The sequence below is a fragment of the Carassius gibelio genome, chromosome A5 (genome assembly GCF_023724105.1).
Source record: "Carassius gibelio isolate Cgi1373 ecotype wild population from Czech Republic chromosome A5, carGib1.2-hapl.c, whole genome shotgun sequence".
Taxonomy (NCBI): domain Eukaryota; kingdom Metazoa; phylum Chordata; class Actinopteri; order Cypriniformes; family Cyprinidae; genus Carassius; species Carassius gibelio.
Window position 1 is genome coordinate 7,932,742 of NC_068375.1, and position 12,734 is coordinate 7,945,475.

Sequence of the window (12,734 nt, forward strand, 5' to 3'; positions counted from 1 at the left end):
CAAGAGGCCTCGAGGTTGACGGCCGAACAGGAGCTCGAAGGGGGTGAAGCCAGTTGAGGCCTGAGGAACTTCGCAGATCCTAAAGAGCATGTAGGCAATCATGAGGTCCCTATCCCGCTTGTCCTCCGCTGCTACGCATCTGGGCATTTGCTTGAGGGTCTGGTTAAATCTCTCTACGAGCCCATCGGTTTGGGGGTGATAGACGGTGGTCCACAACTGCTTCACCCGCAGCAGCCGGCAGAGGTCTGTCATTAGCCGGGATATGAAGGGGCTTCCCTGGTCAGTCAGGATCTCCGAGGGGAGGCCGACTCGGCTGGCCAGCAAAAACAGCTCCTAGGCGATGGACTTCGTGGTGGCCTTCCACAGGGGGACTGATTCTGGGTACCGGGTGGCATAGTTGACGATGACCAGGATGTGCTCATGAGCGGGCGTCACTCCTGGACCACCCTCCGGGGGAATGGCGGCAGCCGGTCCCCTGCCCCGCTGTGATGGACAGCATCTGCCAGCTCGATTGCCTCCACTAGTTCCCGATGTTACTTGGGATCCTCATGCCGACGGTCTGTCGGTGGGCGCGAGGTAGTGCGCGCAAGAGGCGATCGACCACCACTCGTTCCGCTACCTGTGTTCGGGTGGGGTCTCCTTCCAACAACCAGTGCTGGGCAATGCGGCTGAGTTCGGCCGCCTGGGCATGGGCTGGCACCCGGGACTTGTATTCCCATTTGTGTAACTGCTGGGCGGCGCACACCGACTTCGGTGGTGCTGGTGACACAAAGAGGGGAAAAAATTAGGAGTAGGGGCGTTGATCTTGTCGGTAATTCTTCACTGTTCTGCCCGTATTCTCCACCACTGTCACAGGGTGAAGAATCACTCGACAAGAGGTGCGTGAAATTAAATGCCCCGGAGGGTGGATTTATTGAGTAGTGTGGGGTGCCTGGTGAAGTGTGCTGCTCCGCTTTCTGGTGGCCGGTGCCAGTTAAGGTGAAAGTGGGAGACCTGACGTGCTCCAGAGTGGGTGGGCTGTCGGTCACTCGCTGCTTACTGCGAAGAAATGAGACAGGGGTTAGAACAGCGTTTAATTCGGTTCGAGACCGTCGTTTGAGTGCAGCATGTGCTCCTTAAGAGTGTGCAGGCTGATGGGGAGCAGCTGTGACGAGGACGTGCAGGTGTTTTCTGTTGGTTGCCAGGGCGACGCTGATTACTCTGGGAGTGCTTGTCACAATATTATTGATAGTGTCAAAGTCTAAAGCATTTAGTCCTCCTTCTGATACACTTCTGATTATGGTTTTCCTTTTAATATATTCTGTTTTACCTCTCCAAATAAATTTAAATAAAATTTTATCAACTGCGGCACACATTTTAGAATCTACATAAAGAGATAACGCTGGATATACAATTCTGGAGATCCCTTCAGCCTTTGAAATCAATACACAACCTTGAATAGATAAATTTCTTTGGAGCCAACAGTTAAAATTTTTTTGTTTTGTTTTTTGTAATCTTTGCGAAAAATTCTCTCTTAGTCTCTCTGTATATGATTTACTAATTACAATACCCAAGTATCTAACTAATTGTTTAACCTGTATTCCAGATATACTTGAGTCTTCTAGTTGGTGTACAGCCATAATCTCACTCTTAGACTGATTCACAGATAGACCTGAGGCATCAGAGAACAATTTGAGTGCCTCCAGAATAACAGGGACCTGATGTTTGTTTTTCAAAAATAAACAAGTGTCATCAGCAAGTTGACTAATGGTTAAAGTGAAATCTCCTATCTCAATACCTTTGATTTGAGAGCAATGCAGAGTGTAAAGATTCAAAGTTTCAGCTACTAATTGTTGAGAGATTGTCTTTTGTCCATGTTAAGTTACCGTGGTTTGGGTATGCTAACCACTAGAAGGCACTGTATGATTATTATTGATGGAGTCCAACGGATGGCTTAGGCTGCACTGTGTTGTAGTAAACTAAAGAACGCTCTTGAATAAATAGAACGAGCCGTGTCTTACCTAATAACATGACATGGTGTCAGAATTAAGTACTCCACGCCGACATTAAGAGCAAAATGGCAAAGTTTGGACCTCCCGAGCCGTTCGATTTCTCGCAGCCAGGGGAGTGGCTTACATGGTGGCAGAGATTCTCCCGGTTTAGAGTTGCATCGAAACTGGACAAAGAGAGCAGCGAAGTGCAGGTGAACTCGCTCTTGTACTCGATGGGGAGAGATGCCGAACCTATTTACGGCTCGTTTGTGTTCCCTGCGGCAACCGAGGCCATGCCACATCCAGAGTATGAGTTTAATCTAGTGATGCAGAAGTTTGATGAACACTTTGTCCCGAAAAGAAACGTCATCCACGATCGCGCCTGTTTTCATAAGCGGAACCAAAGGGCTGGTGAGACAGTTGAAGCTTTCGTGCAGAGCCTGTACGAGCTCGCGCAGCACTGCGAGTTCGGTGCGGGGAAAGACGAGCAGATCCGGGACCGGATCGTCATCGGGATAATGGACAAAGATGTTTCGCAAAAACTCCAGCTAGAGGCAGACCTGACTCTGGAAAGAGCCATCCAGCTTGCACGGCAAAGTGAACAAGTGAAACAACAAAGTGCAGAGCGCGTGGAAACAACAGTGAATGAGGTGAGACGGAAACAGTATAATAGCACAAGGAGGAGCTATGATAAACCACGGCAGGGACAAGGACAGAAATACAGCGAGAACAAATTGAACTGTCAGAGATGCAACAGGATGCATGATAAAAAGGAAAGCTGTCCAGCCCATAACAAAAGGTGCAGGAAGTGCAATAAAATCGGGCATTTCGAGGCCGTGTGTAAATCCAAGATGCTGAAAGAAGTCAGAGCAGAGGCCGTTATGGATCAGAATCAGAATCAGAATCAGAAAGAGCTTTATTGCCAAGTATGCTTACGCATACAAGGAATTTGTTTTAGTGACATAAGCTTCCAGTACACAAAGACAACAACACACAGACAAAAAAAAAAAAAAATTTACAAATTGGCAAATAAATAAGTGTATAAACAATTGTGCTATAAATGATAATGGAATAGGATTGAGATGCAGGAATGTTCTAGGATGGAGGGTTAACAAGTAAATATAAGGATATTGCAAGTTTATAAGCATAAGTAGGGAACATTTAACTGTTCATGAGGTAGATTGCCTGGGGGAAGAAACTGTTCTTGTGCCTTGCTGTTCTGGTGTTTGCGGCTCTGAGGCGCCGGCCAGATGGCAAAAGTTCAAAGATGGGGTGACTTGGATGTGAGGGATCCAGAGTGATTTTCTGAGCCCTTTTCCTCACTCTGGATGTATACAGTTCTTGAAGGGTGGGCAGGGGAGCACCAATAATCCTTTCAGCAGTCCAAACAGTTCTCTGTAGTCTTCTGATGTCTGATTTTGTTGCTGAACCAAACCAGACAGTTATTGAAGTACAGAGGACAGACTCAATGACGGCCGAGTAGAACTGTTTTTTTCAGGATTCAGATGAGGATTCATTTTTTATTGGAGAACTATTCCTGAGAGCAACCACAAAGTCAAAACCAAACATCATTGAGGAGTCAAACGCCGATACTGACTGGGATGTAGAGCTACTTGTGAATGGCAGTCCAGTGGATTTTAAAATCGATACAGGTGCGGATACCACCGTTATGACTGAAGAGGCTTTCAGCAAATTACGTCAAAAACCAAAACTGAACAAGTCCAGGCCAACAGTGTACAGCCCAGGCGGGAAAGTTCGATGCGTGGGTAAATTCCTTGCCACCACTACATATAAAGGTCAGAAATACCAATACTGGATTACAGTTGTTAAAGGACAGTATGTTAGTAACTTGTTGGGCAAGGCGGTGGCAAAGCACATGGGGCTGGTAGAAAGAGTCAATGCTATCAGTAGTGACTTAACAAGTGATGTGTTTGGGGAAATAGGACTACTGAACTGTGAGCCTGTAAAGATCGAGCTGACTGAGGAAGCAGTCCCATATAGCGTCAACACGCCACGCAGAGTTCCGTTTCCGCTCCTTCCAAAAGTAGAGAAAAAGCTAAAGCGTATGCTGAGCCTCAAAATCATTGAGGAAGTTACAGAGCCGACAGACTGGTGTGCCCCAATGGTGCCCGCTCCAAAACGCAACAAGGACGAGGTCAGAGTGTGTGTGGATTTGAAACGCTTGAACAAGGGAGTGAAGCGTGAACGTTATATTTTGCCCACACTGGATGATATATGACCTAAGCTGGCAGGAGCCAAGGTTTTCTCCACTCTGGATGCCTCTAGCGGGTTCTGGCAAATTACATTGGACCCCAGCTGCCAAAAATTGACAACCTTCATCAACCTTGCATCCACTCACTAACCTGCTCAAGAGAGAGACTGCGTGGGTTTGGGGTGAGCCTCAGGAGAAAGCATTTAACAAAGCAAAAGCAATGCTCATGGCTGCACCAGCTCTTAGTTATTACGACGCCAACAAACCAACAGTGGTCAGTGCCGACGCCAGCAGTTATGGCCTTGGAGCTGCCCTGTTGCAAGACCATGATGGAGAGTTGCGGCCCGTGGCCTTTTGCTCGCGCACACTCACTGATGCAGAGAAGAGGTATTCGCAGATCGAAAAGGAGTGTCTGGCATCTGTCTGGGCCTGTGAACGTTTCGCCCGCTACATCCAAGGTATGGGCCGAGTCCGTTTACAAACTGACCACAAGCCACTGGTGCCATTGATCAACTCATACGATCTGGACTAAACGCCCATATGATGCCAGAGACTGCTTATGCGCTTCATGCGATTCAACGTCACTGCTGAACATGTTCCCAGTAAGCAGCTAGTAGTTGCAGATACACTCTCCAGACATCCACTGAAAGACAGTTACGTGCCTGAAACAGAAACGCAAGTAAAGGCATATGTGAACACTATGGTGGCTAGCAAACCAATCAAGTCAACCAAGCTCGAGGAAATTTGCAAAGTCACACAAAGCGATGCCGAACTTCAAAAAGTAATCACATTCATCCGAAAAGGGTGGCCTCGTAGAATGACGGAGGGCTCACCACTGCGTGGATACTATGCAGCCAGAGGTCACTTATCAGAGTCGGACAGTCTGGTCCTATATCACGACCGCATAGTAGTTCCAGCAGTACTCAACTGCATGAAGGTCACCAGGGCCTCACCAAATGTCGGGAGCGAGCCAAGTTGACAGTTTGGTGGCCAAACATCGGAGCTCAGAACTAGAACTGGTCAGTGACATCGGGACACAGTTCACATCAGCCGAGTTCCAAGATTTCAAACAGAGGTATGGTTTCACTCACATTACCTCCAGCCCACAATATCCACAGTCGAATGGAGCTGCTGAAAGGGCTGTTCGGACTGCCAAGTACATCCTCAAACAGCCGGACCCCTGCTTAGCCCTTATGGGTTATCGCTCTACACCAATCCTACCGAGATCCTACCTCGTGGAGATGGCCAACGGAAATGTGACTTGTCGGAACAGGTGTCACCTCCAGGCTGTTCCTGAGACCGAACCTCCTGCGGAACAGCAATGTGCTCAGCCTACAATGTCTCAGCAGGATAGCAGTTCTCTACCGACAGACGTGACGGCGCCGCCGGAATCACCAGGGAGCCAGCTACCAGCAGGCCCTTTCCCAGGGTCTCCCCTTCCGCCATCTACTCCTGTGAGAAGAACTTCCAGGGGCCGTGAGATAAAGGTGCCTCTTAGGTTTCAAGACTGATGATGTTCAAAAGGGCAGAATAATCCCTTTCAGGACTGAGGGCAGTCTACCCCTGTGATGTCCTGCACCGTTCTAAGACTATTGCTAAGACATAATGGAAAAAAAATGTTATTTGATAACAAAGTTGTTGCATTTATTTTGTTATATTATTTAAGAAAATTTAAGATTTAATTAATATTGCAAAATGCAGATGTTTGGGATCTTGTTATTGCTAACTTCTAAAAGGGGAATATGTTGAGAGATTGTCTTTTGTCCATGTTAAGTTACCGTAGTTTGGATAGGCTAACCACTAGAGGGCAATGTATGATTATTATTGATGGAGTCCAACGGATGGCTTAGTGCTCTGTGTTGTAGTAAAATAAAGAACGCTCTTGAATAAATAGAACGAGCCTTGTCTTACCTAATAACATGACACTAATAAAAATAAAAATGGGGAAATAGGGCATCCCTGTCTAATGCCTCTTTGTATACCAGAGAAACACTACTTGAGATATTATTATATGTGTGTGCATCATATTTGTAAAAGTTGGGCCAAAACCAAAATGATTAATAGCTTGATACATGAAATTGTGCTATACTGTATCGAGAGCCTTATAAAAATCTAAAAACAAAATAAGAGCTTCTTCATTTACCAAATCTGAATAATCTAAAAGGTCTAAGACCTAAGATCTATTTCTTCCTTTCATAAATCCAGACTGTGTGATAGATATGATTTCCTCCAAGCATGGTTTTAACCTATTGGCATATAGAGATGCTAACAATTTGTAATCCAAGTTAAGCATTGTGGTTGGGCACCAGTTATCTAAATACAAAACATCTTTATTTGGTTTTGGAATTAGAGTAATTACTCTGTTTCATAGATTTTGTAAATTCTCCATTTGCTGCACACTCATTGAACACACTCAAAATAAACCCACTAATTTCCTCCCCAAAACATCTGTAAAACTCAAACGGTAAACCATCAGGTCCTGGGCTTTTGTTAAAAGGTGTTTTTTTTTAATGATATCATCTTATTCTTTCAATGACATCTCCTCTTCACAAAGGTTTTTGCTATTTATACTTATACTAGGAGTGAAAGGTTGTAACTTGTTAAAAAATAAATCACTTGAGACAGGATTAAAAGATGATGTATATAATTTTTGGTAAAAGTCTGAAACAAATTTTGAAATTATTTTGTCATCTGATATAAGAGTGTTATCAATATACAAAGAGGAATTTTTTTTTAAGTTTGGCTCATTTTTTTCCAAATTGAAAAAGTATGGAGAGTTTTTTTCTCCGGCTTCTAGCCATTTGGCCCTAGATCTAATAAAGGCCCCTTTAGCCTTTTCTATATAAAATGAAACTAATTTTTCTCTTAATAGATATAAACTTTCTTTCTCTGCATCATTTGGATTGGCAAGACAAGTAATGCGGTTAATCTCTTTCAATATAAAATCTAATTGTAATCCTTTTGACTTCAAAAGTTCTTTACTAAATTTTATAGAGAACATTCGACACTCATATTTAAACAATTCTCAGTTTAATGTATGAGAAATATTAGTATTTTTTTTTAAAGGAATCAATTATGCCTTTAATACACAAACAATAATTGGAATTATGTAATAAAGAGATATTCAATTTCCAATACCCTGGTTTCCTAAATAAGTTATAATTTAGGTCAGAAATTTCTAACTCAGTAACTGCATGATCATTTAAAGGTGCATTGGAAATAGAATATGATTTAACAGAAGAAATCAGATTATCAGATATTAACCAAAAATCAATTAGTGATTTGTATGTCAAATCAGATTTAAACCAACTGAAGGAAGAGGAAGAGTCATTATGTAAGAATCTATGAATATCTACCAAAGAGAGACTGGAACATATATCACTAATTATTTTGTTATCAGTAGTAGTGCCATATTTTTGGAGGAAATCTATCATAACATAAATCAGCAGCCTCATTAAAGTCCCCGCCCATAATTAGTGATGTAGATGGGAATTTGGTTTTGAAAGAAATTAATTTGGAGGTTAAATCTGTAAAGAGACAATTATTAAGACTGGATCTGTTAAAGCCATAGACATTTGCTAGAATAACAATGCGCACCCCAAACTGGATAACAATAATTAACCATCTGCCTTCATCTGAACAATGTGATTCAAGTACAGTGTAATTAAAGTGCTGATTAAATAAAATCATAACCCCAACAGAATTATTGGAACCATGACAGTAGATAATTTTACTCCCTCACTGATTGGACCAGAAACTTTCGTCTTTCACAACTGAATGCGTTTCTTGTATCTTCGATTGTGGACTCTTGGTGGGAGTATCAGGTAACGTTGAAAGAGCAGTTTTAATCCACCTGCACAGGTGGCATCGTGTAATCATGCACACGTTTTACTGCTAAAGTGTCTTCCATATGTTGCGATTAGGAAAATAAATTTTATGACGAGACCGAATTGTTATAACCGATAGAAAGAGCAGTCACTTTCTTAAATATCGCGAATCATTTGGGTCAGTTCGGGAGTTCGTAGCGGGTTTCGCAAATCATTTGAATCAGTTCGGAAGATCGTAGCGGGTTCGCGAATCATTTGAGTCAGTTTGGGGATCGCTAATCATTTGAATCAGTTCGGGAGTTCGGAGCGGGATCGCAAATCACGAAAGATTCGCGCTCGTAAATTTTCAAATTGGCCATAACCTTTAATTCGTTGCTGCCAACTGGGGTGGCAGCAGGGGTGGCAAGGCTTTCTTTACCCCGGTAGATCCGCCCCTAATGTATAAGGTGAACTGTTCAAAACAGGATGTACAGAGACAGGTAAATCCCAGTAGACCTTCCATTCCTCCACTCACACATGTCCTTGAGTTTCTGGACGGGTTTGAAACCGCACACAGGGTGAAGTCCGTTTCTCATTCAGGGCTCAAATTGAAAATGAACTGTCGATTGCAGCCGCTGATGCTGGGCTAGAGCCATCTGACCATGAAGATTCGGCTGAGCCCTCACCACAAGATTTTACTAGATTTCCCACCAGGACACGATACACCAGGTCTTCCGTCCTTATCATTCTCGATGGCAGTGTGGTGAAGGGATACTCAGAGAACATCTTTAGGTTGAGAAAGTGATTGGGGTGCATTTATGTCTACAAAATGTAGTCCCTTATCCAGGGCATGCAAGTTGTCCTCATCCCTCATGGCAAGGGCTTACATGCCTTACAATTGACAAGCCACTTCTGTTCTGCAAGCCATGGCCATTCTGCAGGGCTCAACTCAGAAGTCAAACCACAATCAGTTCCAGCGGTCTATGAAGGTTATGGTGCAGGCTCTGAGTCGGACGATGCCCACACAAGTGGTCCAGGAGTGCCACCTATGGCTCGACCTGATGGGGATGTGGGATGCTGGGAAAGTACGTTTAGTGCTGGCTTAATCGTCAACACTGATGAGGATTTCGCAAAGCAGGAAGGTGGCACCACCAGCTTATCCACAGGGCAGGCTACTAATAAACCCCACAAGGCTTCGAAGTGGACCTGAGACAGGGAACCTAGGGAAGAAGGAGAGCCTGCTCACCTGCTCATCCCAGACTTAAGCTTGAGCCTCACTCCTGGCAAGGGGGATTGGAGGAGAATGTTATCATCAGCCAAACAGCATCTGGTGGATGGCTACCTATGGTCAGCAAAAGGCCAATTCCCTTGATCCCTGGGTCTTACACATGGCACTCATGAACATCGTCACCACAGCGCACAGCTATCAAACATCTGCACCAGAACCTGATCGGATATACGACTGTATCTCACGTTCTGATGTACCATGTCTGTTGTATGGATCATGCATGACATGACAAGATACGACAAACTTAAGCTTCTTTAACCATCACTGGCTTCCTTAACAGCAGACCAAAGGAACAAGATAAGAGCAATGCACCACTGTTAATTCTGACATTACATTTTGATTTAGTTTTGGTAATAGTCTTTTGACTAAAATGCCATTTTGTTTTAGTCATATTTTAGTAGTGTGGCCAGAGGTATAAATACAACGTATTTTCAATGGGTGTTAAAACAGTGTATGGCCCCTTTAAGAGATCACCGATCTCTGCTCGCGAGATTTCCTGTTTGGCATGTGCGCGAACAGAACAGCCATTTCGTGATGATTCGATGTAGCAGCCGAGTGCCGTGTCGTCGTGTTGGCATCGGGGAGATTTATTTTGAAGTTTTGCTGTCTTCCTGGGTAAATATCACTGTAAAACCTTTCTTTTATATCCGTGGAAACAGAGACCTATTTTGTGCGAACGTTTGATGTGTAATTTGTTGTAGATGAGCTCGGATCGAGTGTGATCCACGTGAACCTCGTGTCTGGTGATAGTGGAAACTTCCAGTGTAAGTTCAGAATTTGTCTACTCTTGTATTAGTATTTGGAACTGTACAAACACTATCAGTGCTGTTAAAACTCTTGTTTTAATGTTTAACAATGTGTGTTTTTGTGAAAAAGGTGATTATTGTGAGTGCAAAGATGAGATGACTTTATTAATGTGTTTCTTTGATCTCTTCTTTGTACCATAGCACTACCGTATTCTTTACTTTATCAGTAGTTCATTTTTTTGAACATTTTGTATGAGGATTTTGGTGATATTTATTTGTGTTCTTAAAGACAAAGTCCAAATCACCTGATGAAGCAGTAGATATTTTTGGTAATGCTCACTCCAGAGTAAATTATTTGGGAGTGCGAGTCTTGTGCTGGTTTTCAACCAGTGTTCATCTGCTGGAAATCTAAGATTGTTTTTTTTTTTTTACATTGGAATGGGTGAAACATCACATTTATTTTTATTTATTTCTTTAAGTCTTCAGTGTCATTACACTGTGTAATTCTTGGAGTGACAATTTGTATTTAGTAATTTTTCTTAATTCTATTTTTTGGAATTTTATTTACTTTTATTTATTTATTTTTGCTCCTCTGTGTTTCCGCTGACCGCTGTAACTTCTTTTAAAGGAAACAAACAGCAGTCAGATAATACCCCAATATAAACAAATTAATCTGTTGCTGTGTGTTTCTTTTCCTGACCACCTGGTTACAGTAGTATGAATTTTTTTATTTTTTTTTATTCCTGTTTTACAGTAGTCAAATAAAATCTAATGGGTTTAGTTAAACTGCCTCCAAAGTGCATGCAGGACGCTCCATCTTTGCAGGAGTTCTGATTGTGACACCAGAGGTTCCTGATTAGCGCTCTGTGAATAACAACAGTGCGAGAAGAGAGCTGACGAGAGGACAATCCTGCCAGGATAGGAGGAGCCAGAATTGATCATTTTTGTTTTTATGTTTTACATCATAATAGAAGAGATGGTGATGTACCTCAGGCTTAGCCAAGACCAAGGCCAGGTAAGTTATACTGGTTTGCTGCGTCCTTTGTCGGATTACAATTGAATTGGCTTTGGAATGGCTTGGAGCTTACTTGAATAATGTTAGGCTGATTGATATCTTACAAAGGTGCAATTTTATATAGTTTATTGTCTTGACCATGGTGATCATATGTAGACAGATTAGCAAAAATTAAACTGTGAATAAAAAAAAAAGACAAACAAATAAAAATAAATAAATAAAGCATTCTACAGTTCAGTGGCAGCTGTCCCAGTTGAACAGTGCTGGGTTTGACCACGGTCCGAGTCCTTCTGATGCAGCCTCTGATAGTCAATAGTTAGCTAAATGTGTTATTATTCTAACAAAATGTTGATACTTTCATTTTCAAAATAATCAAGGAATACATTCATTAAATATTCTCAAACCATCCTGACAAATTATTTTTTTCAGAACAATACTGTATATACCTTTACTTTTACTCTCAATACCTTCACTATATTAGAGTATGCAAGATAATTCATTTACTTAAAGGATAGTTCAGCCAAAAATGTAATTTCTGTCATTATTTACTCACCCTTAAGTTATTCCAGGTTTGGAATTTCCATTTTTGGGTGAACTATCCCTTTAGCTAAGGGTTTAAATAAGAGTAGTTTTTTCCCCAATGTGGCATTAGTAGTTACTAAAAGTAGTTTACTAAAGTACCTCAGTATTTATTTTACTAATAACATTGTAATAGCTCTAAACAATTTCAATTTTCTTTCTTTCCCTAAATCAGACATGCCCCCTGTGCTGCAGGATAGAGCTGAATGTGCCAGCGCTGGACAGGTGACAGGTTTGGGGCTGAGCAGCTAGGCCCTGACAGAGCTGCTGCATCTTCTGAGAAGTGAACATCAACAGTGATGTGAACACAATCCAGACCCTGGTGTTTCTCTTCTGTCTGTTCATCACACAGAGTGGTCTCCAGAGTGTTTGACATGTGCCTCATTCCACTGTCCACCGCATTATCCTCCGAGTGTCTGAGGAGCAGCCGGACATTCACCAAGAGATTGACCTCCTGAAGACCCCAGAACACATGGAGACAGGGCTCAAAAAGTGATGTTTTTCTGATGTTAAACCCAAGCTTACTACTCTTTTATTTACACATGTGAATATGCAAATTAAAAAAATTACAGAAAGTACTCAGGCTTATAAAATAAAATAAACTACAGAAATTAGGTTGTTTCACTGACAATGCAACATTTAAAAATAGATCGTAAGTTATGACTATAACTATGGATCTATGAGACCGAATGATGACCGTCACCAAGGTCTTACCTTGAATGACGCCATTCCGCCAGCTCTCCTCGAGACCTAATGTAAACAATGTCAGGTGACTGACCCCTAGTGGTTGGTTCTCTATAAAACATCCGGATGAACCGAACACTTCCTCTTGCCTGGAACGCCTCAGTTCATCCCGAGTGACAAGAAATGGTGACGGTCATCATTCGGTCTCATAGATCCATAGTTATAGTCATAACTTACGATCTATTTCTGTGGTATTGAAGGTGGAGAGAGAGCTGTTCATGCACTACCGCCACCCACAATTCCGTCCGGCCCGAGACTCAAACTCACAACCCCCCCTGTCGGACTCCCAATCGAAGGGTTGTGAGTTTGAGTCTCGGGCCGGACGGAATTGTGGGTGGGGGGAGTGCATGAACAGCTCTCTCTCCACCTTCAAT

At 42.6% G+C, this 12,734-nt stretch overlaps 1 long non-coding RNA gene across 1 annotated transcript; it reads left to right on the forward strand.

The window, feature by feature from the left end:
- Window positions 1-9,759: 9,759 nt before the first annotated feature.
- Window positions 9,760-12,397, forward strand: LOC127987723 (uncharacterized). The gene is made up of 4 exons (XR_008161354.1): window positions 9,760-9,891; window positions 9,978-10,040; window positions 10,994-11,037; window positions 11,792-12,397. It is a non-coding gene; the product is annotated as an uncharacterized LOC127987723 (long non-coding RNA).
- Window positions 12,398-12,734: the final 337 nt, after the last annotated feature.